The sequence below is a fragment of the Ammospiza caudacuta genome, chromosome 18 (genome assembly GCF_027887145.1).
Source record: "Ammospiza caudacuta isolate bAmmCau1 chromosome 18, bAmmCau1.pri, whole genome shotgun sequence".
Taxonomy (NCBI): domain Eukaryota; kingdom Metazoa; phylum Chordata; class Aves; order Passeriformes; family Passerellidae; genus Ammospiza; species Ammospiza caudacuta.
Window position 1 is genome coordinate 7786078 of NC_080610.1, and position 13957 is coordinate 7800034.

Sequence of the window (13957 nt, forward strand, 5' to 3'; positions counted from 1 at the left end):
TCACAGTGGTGCAACAAACCAGTTTGTTTCTAGCACCGTGTGATGGTGGCTTTTGTAGTCAGTGTAACTTCCCATGGATTTTAATTGGGCAAACTGCTCACAAAGACATAGTGGCTCCTGACAAAGGTGTTACTTGTTAGTATATCAGTGTTTGAGGAAAGCAGGGCTCTGATACTTTTTGCAGTAGCAGCAGGGTGCTATTGCTCTATAAAATATTTGACTTATTACATTAATGAAAAGTGATACATTCGAGTTTGCACCATAACAGCAGCTTGTCCCTGTCATCTGATTACTCTGTGTCTCAAGATGTTTAAAAGCCTCAACTATCTCCCAGGTGAGTGAGTAAGCAGGAATTTTACAGAGTCAGTGTCTGATGCTGAGCCCAGAACTGTACCTAGTTTCATGCAGTGCCACAAAGACTATTTTGGTTTGCCCCAAGGAACTTCCATTCTCAATTAGCCACCCACCTGCTGTTCTGCTAGTTCCTTATGGCAGAGATCCCTGCCCATGGAGCTTCTGGTGACAATACACTAAAGAGAAGAGCACTGTTTTAAAGCTCTGATGCTTTGAGACTTTTCTCCCCATCTGTTCACTTCTGAGCAGAGGGATGCATCCTTTGCAAGAATGCAGGGCTGCTAGATCCAAGCTTTGCCTGGGGAAGCTTTCCATTCCAAGGAAGGGTTTAGCTGGAGTCACAGAAGTTGTGTACAGATTTAGCCGGGCTTCAGCTGAAAAGCTGGATAGATAATGCCATTATCAAACCTCCGGTGGAGCAGTATGGCCACCTGCTACTCCCTTTGGATGGAAACAGGATGTTTACTGGAGGGCTTTTCAGGAAGGGAATGTACTTTCAGGTACCCCATCTGAACAGGTTTCTCTGAAGGACTTAACAGAGTATACCTTTTTTCCTGATCAATTACAGCTAGGTTTTAGATTTTTTTTTTTTTTTTTAATGTGCTTCATCCTCTTTCTTAGCACTTAGTTTGTTGTAATTGCTGGAACACGTCCTGCTCAGTCTGTGCTGAAATGAATTCTGAGGACTGGCTGTGGAGCAGTGGCAGGATATGGCCCTAAAGCCCAGCTGTTTGTGCTTCCTGCAGGGAAGTGGTCATGGCAGCCCTTCTAGAGGCAATGTACACCCTCTGCTGCAGTGGAGTGAGTGCAGTGCAGACCAGCAGATCTAGGGAAAAAAATTCTATTGTGCCTTGGTTTTCAGCAAATATGCTATGAGCTACCTAGTGGTATTAGGTCTAATCATTTGCCTCAAAGCTGTGGCTGGATTTATGTTGATCACTTTAAAACAAATCTCACAGATATATTTAGTAGAAGAATGTGTAAAACCCCAACCCCCAAATGGTATTATGTAACCAATACAGTATTTAAGTGCCCCCTGTGTAAACTAAGTGAAAAGCCTGCTGTTTGCTTTCTTTGCCTCTGTTGTGTATTGGTCAAGCGAAGCCGGGTGCTCTGTTTGCTGTTCTGATTACTATTTTAAAAGGAAAGATCCATAGGATCATGTTATCCAGAAATTGAAAAAGAGTTAAACCCCTCTCACTGGGCTTAAGAGAGGGGTCTGGGGCTGAGTGAGAGCCCTCTCGTGGGCTACCCAGGGGTGTCTATTGCCAGGAGAGCTTGTGCCATTTGAAAGCACGCATCAAGGATACAGCCCTGCACAATGTACTTTGTCTCTTTATTTTGGCATGTGTGGTGCAGCCGTTGTCAGTGGCCTCAGCAATCTCAGCCACAGGGTTCAGCTGAGCTCAGCAAAGATGAAGATGTGTTAGTGTAGGGTCAAGGAGATGGTGGGAGCTAGTGGGACAACTGGGAATGTTACTGCTGCTACATCTAGAGCTGATATCTGGTGGAAACAAGAGGTGGATTTCCTCTTGCTTTGAACCAAGAGGACTTTGTAGGCTTTCCCCCTAATTTAATGTTATTGATCTGCCATCAGCTCCTTGCCCAGTTAAATCCTTTATTCAAGGTGCTGGATCTTAGGAGCACAGTGGTTTCCCATTATTGTTATAATCTTTTGCCAAAGAGAGATTCCCCCTTCTCAGTAATGCACCAAAGTGGAAGTAATCGCTCTTTTTTCTTCTTGCATTTGTCCTTTCCTGTTTCATTCACCGATTGAAAAATGGCTAAAGAGCAGCCCCCATTTCACCTCCCCTTTTCCCTGATTGACTCAGCAGCTCCTGGGACAGAGAGAGGAAAGGGGCCTCGAGGTCACAACCTTCACAATCTTCAAAGCCCCTGCCGCTTCCAGCAGCTGTCACAGCTCTCACTGACCATATCCCCAGAAGGTCAGCAAAAAAATAAACACTGGGGCCCCGACAGGTCCCCTTCTCATGCAAACTGGCCATTTCCCTCCCCAGCTCCCATTCCATGCATAGATTACACATTGGAGACCCCCTTGGATTTGCACAGAGCTATGCAAGAGCAAAATGCCACAGAAAATAAAAGCAGAAGGGCTTCCTGGGCAGGCAGGGTGGGAAAAAGAAAAGCAGCTTCCTGAGCTCTCCATGCCCACCCACAGGCTGCTGCAGCCATTTTGTGTGTGCAAAGCCTGAAGGTGAAGCTGGGGAGGGGGCTGACTTTTCCCTGGGAGAAAGACTACAGGGAAGGATTCAGCTTTTGTATCTGCTTGTGCATGTGAAGGATGGAAGATAGAGGGAACCCAAAAGAAATAGGAAAATAAGCATAGACTGTAAAAGCCTTTTCATCAGGATTAGATTGCATCCCTCTCCGACAGCCAGCCTGCTTTCTGCACTCACCTTCCTCTGCAAAAAGTCAAGATGAAGCAGAAATAGTGCCAGAGAGAAGCACAAGTTCAAAAGGCCAGAGCAGGAAGGTCCTTTGCTGAGGAAATACCCCTCCCCAGCCCTCTTTTATAGAAGTATCCATTTCACCATGACCACTAATAATCAAAGGGCTATTTCCTGGCCTTCCCAGATGCAAAGCACTGTCCTCATCTTCATTATTGCAAACCCTTCCCCTCCCGCCCCACACTCACTTCCCTACCCGCGCTCTCCCATGGCTGAACCCAGCATTAGGGCACGACTGGAGTTTTTCAGGCTCCACAGTGAAGGAAGACGCTCGTTTCCTATTCGCATTTTCGGCCTCTCCCCACAAGACCAAACGGGTGAGCAGCACACAGGATCGCAGGGCAAAAACTCGTCGAGGGGATTTTTATCAGCGAGGGGCTGTCAGGGAGGCAAGGAGGGGCTGCTGACCTGCAAGAAACCCCCAGGAAGAAAAGGCAGGGACAGGGGACTCGGGGGTCACTTTTATTTATTTGGCATTGGCCGGGTACAGCGGAGGGGCTGCCCCGGTGCCGGAGGCGCGGGGAGCGGCGGCGGGCCCGGGGCAAGCGGTGCGCGGAGCCGCTCACCTTGTCCTGCCCCTGCGCGCACGCTCTCCGCCGCTGCGTGTTTAAACAAAGAAAGTTGCACAACCAAAGTCCGTCCGTCAGTGTCGTGTGTATCCCCTCCGCCCCGTTAAGGTGGCTCTCGGGTGCGGCGGGACGTCCCCGTCCCCGCGCGCTGTCACCAGCTCGTCCCCGACTCTCGGCGCTCCCCGGCGCACTGACGCCCTTTCATTATTGCACTGCTCGCTGCGACCGTGACAGTAGTGCAACAGGGAAAGAGGGGCAGCCCGGCCGGTGGTCCCAGCGCTGGCACAGCAGCTGCGGCGGCTGCCGGGCTGGGGGCACAGGGGGAGAGCCCGAGTGGGGGGGGAAGATATTGGCTTTGTCCCCGAGCTGGCCGCCTCCCATTGGAATGATGCTAGGGGCAGCTCGGGGGGGGGGGGGGGGGGGGGGAAGTTAAAGCGAGGGTAGCGGCAGCCGTACAAGGGGGAGGCAGCGGGCACGGCCCCGTAGGATGGCTCCGGACCCTGCCCCGAGCCCCGCCGGGCCGGGGAGACGCGCGGCAGCGGCCCCGCGGCAGCTCCGCCGCGCCCTGATCCGGCCCTCAGTCCCCTCCCACCACCCCTTTCCCTGGGCCCCTGAGGTCCCGAAAGGGACCGCGGGGACCACCTGAAATGGAAGGCAGGGCCACCCACTCGGCCATCCCGGCTGCTGTCAGCCCCCAGCTGATCCTCACAAAGCGGAGAGGAGATTTAACACCCCCATCCCTGCTTCGTTCCCACGTACCTCAGAGAGCAGCTCTCGGGAAGGGCCGGAGGCAGTGCCCGGCCCCGCTGCGCCGCCCGACCCTGGAACAGCCCGGGGGATTCGGGGCACGGTCGCGGAGCCCGGCGGGCCGCACTCGCCGGGCAGAGCCATGAGCTTTGTTTCGCCGAGGTTATTGGGATTAGAGATCGGCCTCTTTGTGCTGTGCTCTGCTTTGCACCACACTGGTTTTAGGGCTGGGATCAGGCACAGAAACAGCAAGTATGGCTATGTATCTCCTCCCATCCTTTGGTGGGTGTTTACATCAGTATGTAATATAGACACCCTTCAAACGTCTCAGAACTTATACTATTTTAGAAAGGAACCATGATGGGTTTCTTTGGTTTCAATCACTGCTTGTGTTTTAAACACGAAGCCGTTTTGAATCCTGTGTGATAGCATCAAAAATATGCCCATTACTCACAACCTGAGTCACCAGAATAGCACGATTATTTGTCACAAATACCATCTCTGTACAATTACTCGCCTATCTAACAACACTCAGCATTTCACAACTTTTCCCTTAACTTGGTGGGCATATGGGATTATTTTTTCCTGCTGTGGCTTTCTTCTCTCCATGAAGAATAACCCTCAAAAGAAAAGACCCTATAAGCAATATTGCACTACTACCCTGATCACAAAAGCAGAGGCAATATTGATAGGGTCTCATCCTTAAGGTTAGGAAGCTGGATAATGTGTCTTGCAGCAGGTGACTGGAGGGAGCTTCATTCCATGCCTGCAAACGGGGAAGGGGTAAAAAGTTAGAAAGCAGTGCACTGCCCTGTGGATTACAGCACCATGTGCTCCTGGGAGAGTGGGGATGCAGGAATGGGGTAAATCTCTGACCCACAGAATACGTGCACGGGCACTACCCCTTTCTCCCAGGACATATTTAATTCCAGTATGGATTTTATCCAGGTTTCTGTACCTCCATCCCCAGTTCTCACTTTCTTCTGTGTAAATTGCTCTCCTTTATTAATAGCCTCAGTCAATTAGCTGCCTAGCTGTCAGAGGCTGGGAAGTGCTATTTATTTGATTAACTGATAGTTGTATTTTGAGCCTCTTAGTAAGAGGCATCAAGCCCTCAGAGAACTTCCTTTCTAGGGCTGTCCTACTTGGAGAGCCCAGTGTTTTAAATATCCCTCCCTTTATTGGAAATCACAGGATTAAGTACACACCAAAAATTAGAAAGCAAAACAGGATCTCCAGGGCTGGCTCTCCAGCACTGACTTCACATTTATGCACACAGGTTAAACAGTGTTTGGAGACGTACACGTGTTTTGCCCTAGCTTGTTTTGTTTGGCTTTTTCTTCTCTTCCCCCTCCCCAGCACCTTTTCTGTCCAAGGCTGGAAGGCACAATCTTCAGCTGGGGCTGGCTTAGTGTTGAACATGCTTACAGCCACAGAATTACTCCCAGGGAAGGGCTGAGACACCTCCAGCTTCAGGGGTGCTTTGCCAACTCAACTCTTCCTCTGCACTCGGCTCCCAATTAACCTGGCCCAGCGCATTTGTCACGTAGGAACACCTGAGAGCCCAGAGGAAGGGGAAGGAAATTTCATTCTCAGGCCATCCCAAACCAGGTCATGATTTTGACACATTAAGCTTCTCTTTCCTCAGTCTGCTTTCCAGTGGATTAAATTGGAGTGTAATGAAGGGACAATCCCCTAATTCATGGATTCCTGGCTAATTTATCCATGCCACATTGATCTGGTGTTTGCCAGTGGAGGTCCCTGGCTTTTGGCATGCTGGTGTAAGGCAGCCCTGCATCCTCTTTGATGCTGTCTCACTTGCCAAAGAAAAAGGATCTAGGCAAGCTCCATTCAGTGTTTGGTTTTTTCTAATGCCCAATAATCAAAACCTCCAATCTGTCCCAATCCCTCCTTTTCCCCATCCTTTGTGATGCTTGTGGAAGAAAACAGGGATCTTTTTTCCACATTATTTATTTATATTAAATCTTTGCTCACACTAATTAAAAGGCCACATTCACAGAGATTGCTGAAAGCAGCTCAGAATTGAGCTTTATCAAACTTCTGTATTCTTGTTACCTTGGCAAAACCTCAGGTTTAATCCTGCCATTGCTTCTCAACAATCCCTGCAACCTAGACATCCAGTTGGACTGAGAACATAAAAAAAGATGCAACTAGGCTCAGCCTTACCTTTCCATCTATTCTCGTCCAGTCTATTTTGTTTATTGTTTACCATGTCTTTTCCACTCTTCAGCCTCGATGTTATCTCAAACAAGACTTAGGACATAATACACACAATTTAACTTCTCCAGTGGCCCAAGAGACAAACCTACTGGCAAGCTTACAGTGGAAACACAATCTGCACATGAAGTGATGTTACTGATGCATGGATAGTGTGGGGGAAAGCACGATTTGACAACTTCCTCACAACTTAAATACTTCAGTAGTTGCAGAAGCTACAACTGGCAGGGGAGGGTAAGGGATGTAATTAGAAATGTCAGCCACAAGTTCCAAGCAAAGGCAATTAAGTTACTTTATGTTTCTGGATCTGTGCTGAGAGCCTAGATGTGTCTCAAAAATGTCCTTATCTCTAAGTGGCACAGGCCTCCCCACACATTCCCTTTTTTTTTTAACAAAATAGGAAAAATAAAGACTGAATCAGCCTTCAGTAGTATTCCAATAGTATTCCATGTAGTTTGCAAACGATATGCAAAGCCTGGGTTGCACTATGTCCTATAGCAGGGAGACTCTCTGGAATGTATATGGGGGTTATTTTAAAATAAACGTTTAAACACGAGATTATGAAATGCATGCTATTTATACACTGTGAGGCTCAGCATCTCTAGATATGTTTAGAAACCTCTCTTGCCTTTAATCACAGTTATAGAAAGTAAATGGAAATGTCACCCAGACTAGTATAGAAATAACACTTTATATGTTGCTCAATAATGGAAGCTCTTTTTTTGGCAGTGTGTGTGGGGGAATCTTACTGTAGTGGAGCCTTTGCTATATGTTTAAGTCCCCTTTTTCTGATGTTAGGAGACAAATAGACTGAAGTGTCCTTACGATGAAGCGTTGGGATAAATAAAGTAGTGAGCTGAGAGGCCTCTGCTCCTCATGAGATCAGAGCTTGCCTTCCCTGGTTTAGCTTAGGGAGCCATTTCTCCTTCCCTTTGTTGCTGTTTTGTTTGTTTATTTTTCTTGTGGTTAAAGATGCCACTGGGGCAAGCGGTTTTTTTTAAATTTTCATCTCAGTTACAATCTCACAAAACATAGAAGGGCACAGTCCAGCCTTGTTTTCCTGGTCACAGCCAGTTCTCTAGCCTGAGGAAAAGAGACCATTTAAAAGACATCTTGCAATTAAATACATTATATAGTTTACAATATATTTTCTTCAGCAGAATTGACACTATCACCAAAGGTCAAAGAAAACACTTTAAACAGCTGTGGGCTGAAAGTTGATTTAGAGTTTTCCATCCTATTTAATAATTTTATCATTGTTTTAAAACTGGGAAGTGTTGCCTTTTTTTTTTTTTTTCTTTTTTTAAGAGAGAGAAAATTCTTAGCATTCCAGTCCTGGCTCCTTAAGTCTATCTAGCAAGTTTGTACAAATCTGTCCAGAAAAAAAGGGGATTCTTGCTTCCATGCAAGAGTCAACTTGTCCAGGTGTGAGACTCCAGAGAGTAAGGGTTGATAATCCTCTCTGAAAACATCACCTTCCCAAGTGTGCTTCACCCACCGAGCTCAGGGATTCTGTCACCCACAGCCACTTACCAATACGTTCCCCTTCTCCTGAAATCAGGAGGGATTACACTCCAGAATGTCCTGCCATTTGATTCTTGTTCATAATATTTAGTTTGTGGGTTTCAATAACCCTTTTCTCAGCGGCAATATTTCCTCGGCTGGCAGAACCCAGATCTGCGTCAGTGAGCTCCATTAAAAGGAATGACAGAGCTCCTTAAACAGCCCAGACTTTGTAACCCCACAATACGGCTTTTCTGCATGGTGTTTACCAGTGCTCTGCTGTCTGACGGAAAAAAAAAATAAAAAAGACGACTTATGGTACTAAATGCAGGAGGAAAATAGGGCTAAATACTATCACCCTGAAAGTGCCGATCCCACTGTTGGCCCTGCCTGTACAGGGCAAGTGAGAGGCCTTGTAGTTGCCTTGGCTGGGGAAGAGAACATGCAGGGCTGATCCTGAGCTCCCCCAAAGAACTCTTTCCCCCTGGGCAAGGGCCAGGCTCCCCCAGCACACACCCCGCTGCCCCCAGCCCGCCCATGGCCCATGCCCGGGGTGGGGTCTGTGCAGGGCCCCAGCCCGAGCCTGCCCAGCCGGGGCCGGGGCACGGCCCGAGGGGAAGCGGCACCTCCTGCCCCCGCCCGGCCGCCTCCCTTCCCCAAACCACCCAGGAGCGGCCAGAGCAGGAGCGACCTTAACACAGATCTAGCACTCAATGCAATGACTCAAAAAGTCCCCCTGAAAAAAAAAAAATCCCTCTGAAAACTTAAACCATCTGATTTCACTTTCCGCTCCAATTGGTTGTGTAGCCAGGGCGCAGGTCTGGCCTCCTCCACCACACTAATACCCTATGTGTGCTGCCTCCACAGAGGAGGGGTTCTTTTAACAAGTTTATGCAACAACAGGATGGAGGCTCTGCCGGAGCCCTTCCCCCCGCAGCCCGACCTGATTCCCCGCATTCCTCCCGCGCCCTCCCCCTCCGACCCAACTGGAGACAAACTCTGGCATCTCCACACACATGCAAATGGTTTCCCTTGCACAAATACAGACTCCTGAAGGGGCCTTTGCTTCCGAATCCCCCCTCTTTTTTTTTTTTCTTTCCTCCAGTGCCTTTTTTTTTTTTTTCGCTGTTACATTCCTCAGCCAGGCAGGGTTAAAAAAAAAAAAAATAGAAAAAGTGGGGAAGGGAGGGTTTGGAATGTGTAACCTCCATCCCAGGCCCAAATCTGCAGGGAACCCCGTCCTCTCCCCTCACACCCCTGGGGCCTGCCTTGCACAGAGCTGGCGCTCAGCAAAGGGCACTTGTGGGCTCCATTGCCCCAGCCAGAGCCAGGAGCCCTCAGGTTGTCCCTCTCCCTTTCCCAATGGAATATGGTCCTTGTCATCACACAGGCCTTTCCCTGTATCACACGCCTCAAATTCCCCCCACGCCCAGGGGAGGTTTTGAAGTGTAGTGACCATATTATTTTTAAAGACATAACTTCATACAGGAAAATAACTATGCATCTATTCCCCCTGTGATTTCTCCACCTCCAAACAAGGCAGGCTCACATGTCTGAGAGGCCATCTTACAGCCCAGCACCAGCCCCACCAAGGCTTTCACTAGCACTTATTTCTATTCGCTGATGGGCTCACAAGAGCACACACACAGAAGAACAAAGCGTTGCCCTGCTCCAGGGTGGCTTCCAGCTCCTCACTGGTCCACCCTCCTTCCCATTCTCCCTGGCCAGGGGCAGCAAAGGGACCCACGCTGGTCATTCTTACACTCCTATTGATGGCGAGGGGGGAAGACACCCCCTAGCAAATCCCTCAGAGATTTCACTCTTTACTACCTCTTCATTAATCAAGAATTAGAAGGAAGAAGAGGGGAAAGTACCAAAGCTAAATAGGCCTCCCTGTTCCTTAACACACACAAAAATGGCAACTGTGCTACACTGCAGAGATGGATGAAAAGAAAAGCTCTAGAGAAAGGGAGCCATGGCGGCTCGAGTTTCCTCCACTGAGGCCTGGGAATGCAGTGCATGGGCCACCAGCACCATGCCTCTGCTTCAGGCATGGAGGGTTAGCCTTCTCCTCTGGGTGTGAAAGGGACAGGGCTGGAAAGGTGTCTTTTGTCTGCTCCCCAGGCCATTGGAGAACTGGAGTGTGTTATTGAGGATTCGGCTTCTCTTCAACTGGCTAAAATGGGACACGCTCCCCCCCCTTAGGATGTGGTCGTCCATTTTCTGCCTCCCCATGGCTCGCTCACCAGCACGGCCCGGCCTGGCTTGGGATGTGCTGTGCAATCTGCAAGCACTCGTTTACCTAGATTTGATTTCCAATATGACGGCTCTCCCCACCCCCACCCTTTGCTCCCAAGGTAACAGCTCAAGGCTTCAGGAAAAAAAGAGAGAGAGAGAGAGAGAGAGAGAGAGAGGAAGGTCCCATCCCCCAGCCCTCCAAACCCCTTTCTTAGCAGCTGCAAGCGAAAATACCACATCTGCCTCCAACTACACGGCAAGTGACAGTCACCAACATATTGTTATTTAAAGATCAATTCTGAATGCGGTGTTCCTGTGCCTAGGCCTACATCATCCTTGCATCTCTCAGCCTCGCTCCACATTGCTGTTGGGAAGTGCAGGGACAGATTGTCTTTCAAATCCTATTGATTATTGTTTAGGTATCTTGTACTATTTTTTTTAAATGAAAATGGAGGTATCAATATTCCTTTAATCTTAACAGTAATTTCTCTAAAAGTGAAATATGATGGAACTTGGAAAATAAGTCAATAGGAAGCAAAAATTAAATTGTAAATACATGGGTATATATTAAAGTCACTGAATTCCATACGTAACAGTAACAGCCTTAGGTTCATAAATCCCTAATTTTTAGAGCAGAAGGAAGAAAATATTCAAAGCTGGTCAGGATATTTTTAATGGTGGTGATTGCTCTGAAGGAGGACAAGAGGGCTTTAAAATGTGAATAGGCCAGCTTTTTATTTTACAACTTGGAGACACAAACCCAAGCTAGTGGCAGAAAGGGCAATCCATTTTGTACACTGAAGCAGTCAAAAGGGGGAACAAAACCCAAGGAATTTCCATACAGACCACTCAACCCAAACACAAAATAAACAAACAAACACAAGGGTAGGGATTTTTTTAAAGCAATTTCTACATGAGCTTGGCATTTTAATGCTCATTTGAGCCTTTGTGGTGGAGGGAAGAAATCAGAGTAGGGGGCTGGTTCCTTACTAAAATGCATTAAATAACTACAGAATGCCATAATGTCAGGGGCTGGGTGTGCAACAGTAACTGATCATAAAGGATGTATTAGGACTGGAACCAAATGCTTTGACAATATTATTGCACTGCTTTATTTGTGCAGACAGTAGTGCAACATTGTCAGAGCCAGCGATACCAGCAGCCACTGTCACGTTCTGCACAGCTGTCCCTGCATCCTTTTGTAAGGGACTGTTACATTACAGTGTTAACCACAATAACGTTTTTATGTTTAGCCCCAATAAAACTCTGCATGACAAAGTTTATTTGCAATCGTAATTAGACAAGGTAAAAAAAAAAAAAAAAGAAGAAAACAACAAAAAGTTAGTTTAAAAAATGACAGAAAGAAAGGGAAAAAAGGGATAGGGATAGAAAAAGACCACTGTCAGTATGGCTTGTTAAACAAACCATTCAAGTCTTCTGCTACATGCCCAGTATATCTAGGCACGGTACATTATAGAGGTTTTATACAATAAAATATTTTTCTACTGTAATGGAGAATAAAACAAGAAGGGACATAATTCAGTATCCCCAAATGTATGTGCTTCCATAAAACCTAAATTGGTCAGTCAATGAATCTGAACTAGACAATTTAAATAAATCACAGAAAGTGCCAGCCCTTTCCTGTGCCTTCAGAAGTTTTCTTAATTGTGCTGTGATTTTATCATGGTTGACCAATACCGATGAAAAAGCCTGGGGGGTGGGGTGTATATATAGAATGGTATAAATACACAGTGCTTTGATTTGCTATGGAAAATGATGAGACCTGGGTACAAAAATATCTAGTGCCTGTGCTTCTATTTCACACATATCTGTGTGTGTGACCACTCAAAAATTGCAGCATAAGCACCACAGATTCCTAGAAACACATCAACAGCTTTAAATCTCTGTACACATTGATAGGGACCACCTTAACCATATAGGAGAAAGTTTCTCTAAGGGGAAAAAGTAAAAGGAAATAAAAAAAAATTTCAGTGTAGATATTGTATGGAAGAGTGTAGAAATTAGTAACTAATTACTCGCAAGCTATTGGTAAACAAAGCAAGTAATGGGATGCCTTGAAAGCTCTCAGAAATGTTTGGAGCTTATGTCTGAAATAGGATGTTTAAATTATTCCAGCCCATTTCTATAGACAGACACATAAAAATGTATAACCCAGAATCTCTCTCCTTATTTAAAACCACTCCCACATGTATAAAACCTTATTTCACACACGTGCATAAATACACTGGAGGAGGCATCTATTTTAGGGTTGTTTGCCCACTCTGAAGAGGGTGGGCTGCTAAAGGGGGTCATGTTTCTGCCAGCCAATGCCCTTTTAATATTGCACTGCTCATCATAATTGCCAGTAGTACAACAGAAAAAGGGCTCTGGACAACAGCATACTTCAGAGACTTTCCAAAATAAATGATAAATCAGTTAGAAACTTCTCCAAGTGATGGCTTCTGTGCATGTTTTAGTCTAAAACAGATTTGTTACATTCAAAAAAAAGGAGTTTCTTTAACAACCACATTGAATCAATGTCATTCTTTAAAATTAGATTTTAATATTTCAAAACTGCTTCTTCAATTAACTTCAGCAGGAATTTAGGTAAGCTTGCTTTAGGGACTTCATTTTCCTTATCAATAGGAAATGTACTGCATTAGAGCATGTGAAAGCAAATACCAGAACTGGGATTGTCCTGCTTGCATTTTAGCACCCCAGTATTTTACCAAAGTAGGTATAATGAACTAAAAGACACAATGGAAGATAAGTTAATATCCTTTCTCTTGCTTTCATCTGAATCAGCTCTTAAAATAATTGGTATTTATTATATACATGCTTTTAGTACTTTAAATTATTCACTTCTACTTGCTAAGGAAGTCTTGCTATTTTAAAGGCATCTAAACAAGCTTTCAAAACAACTGCCATCCAGCAGTGAGAAACCTTTAAAATTCACCTACTTGCATCATGAAAACATTATTATTGCAATTTTTCCTTTTTCAAAAAGAATATATGGGTAGTAAGGAGAAAACATCAGTTAATCATTACAAATCAGACATTCCAAATAATTTTAGCAATAAGTAACATTTAAAAGTCAACTTAGTCTTTAGGCTCAAACTGTTTACCATTTGTTTCTCTAGACAATTTCAAACTTAAAGCTGGAAAATGTAACTATTTGTTAAATAAGAATCACTTGAGAAATTACAAAATTATTTTATTTCAAACAATGCAAAGAAATTCTATGCAAAGAAATCCAAACTTGAAAACAACTTTCCATGAACTGTATAGACAAGTAAGAATCATACCAGATACTAAAATAAATTAAACTAATTCAGTTCTGGGGGAGTTTGGGCTGAGTGAGAAAATTCACTACATGAATTCTAGTTGTCACTCTATCATAGTGGTATTAACACAAACCAATTGATTTGGAAACGTCCCAACCCAATTAGAATCTTAAATTGTATCATTCCTGTTTTCTCCCTTCATTTCAATTTTTCTTCCTTTTTTTTTAACAATAATCTAGCCCTAATCCAGAAACCTAGGCTGGTTTAGAGATATTAAAAAAAAAAAAAAAAAGGAAAAAAGAAAGAGAAAGAAGGAAATAAAAAGAAAAGAAAAAAAAAAAACCTAAAAGAATTTGCGTTAAACCTTAGGAAGTTTTTTTTAATTCCAGAGCCCCAAGTCTGTTTGAGGGTACAAGCTTTCCTTACACAACTCAAAGACCACACACTGGAGGGAAACGGAGCGGAATTGGGGCAAAGTGCAAGAATGCCAAAGAAACACTTTGGGTTGCGCACCCTGGTTTATTGCAAAAACTCCGGACTATTTAAGCAAAGCATT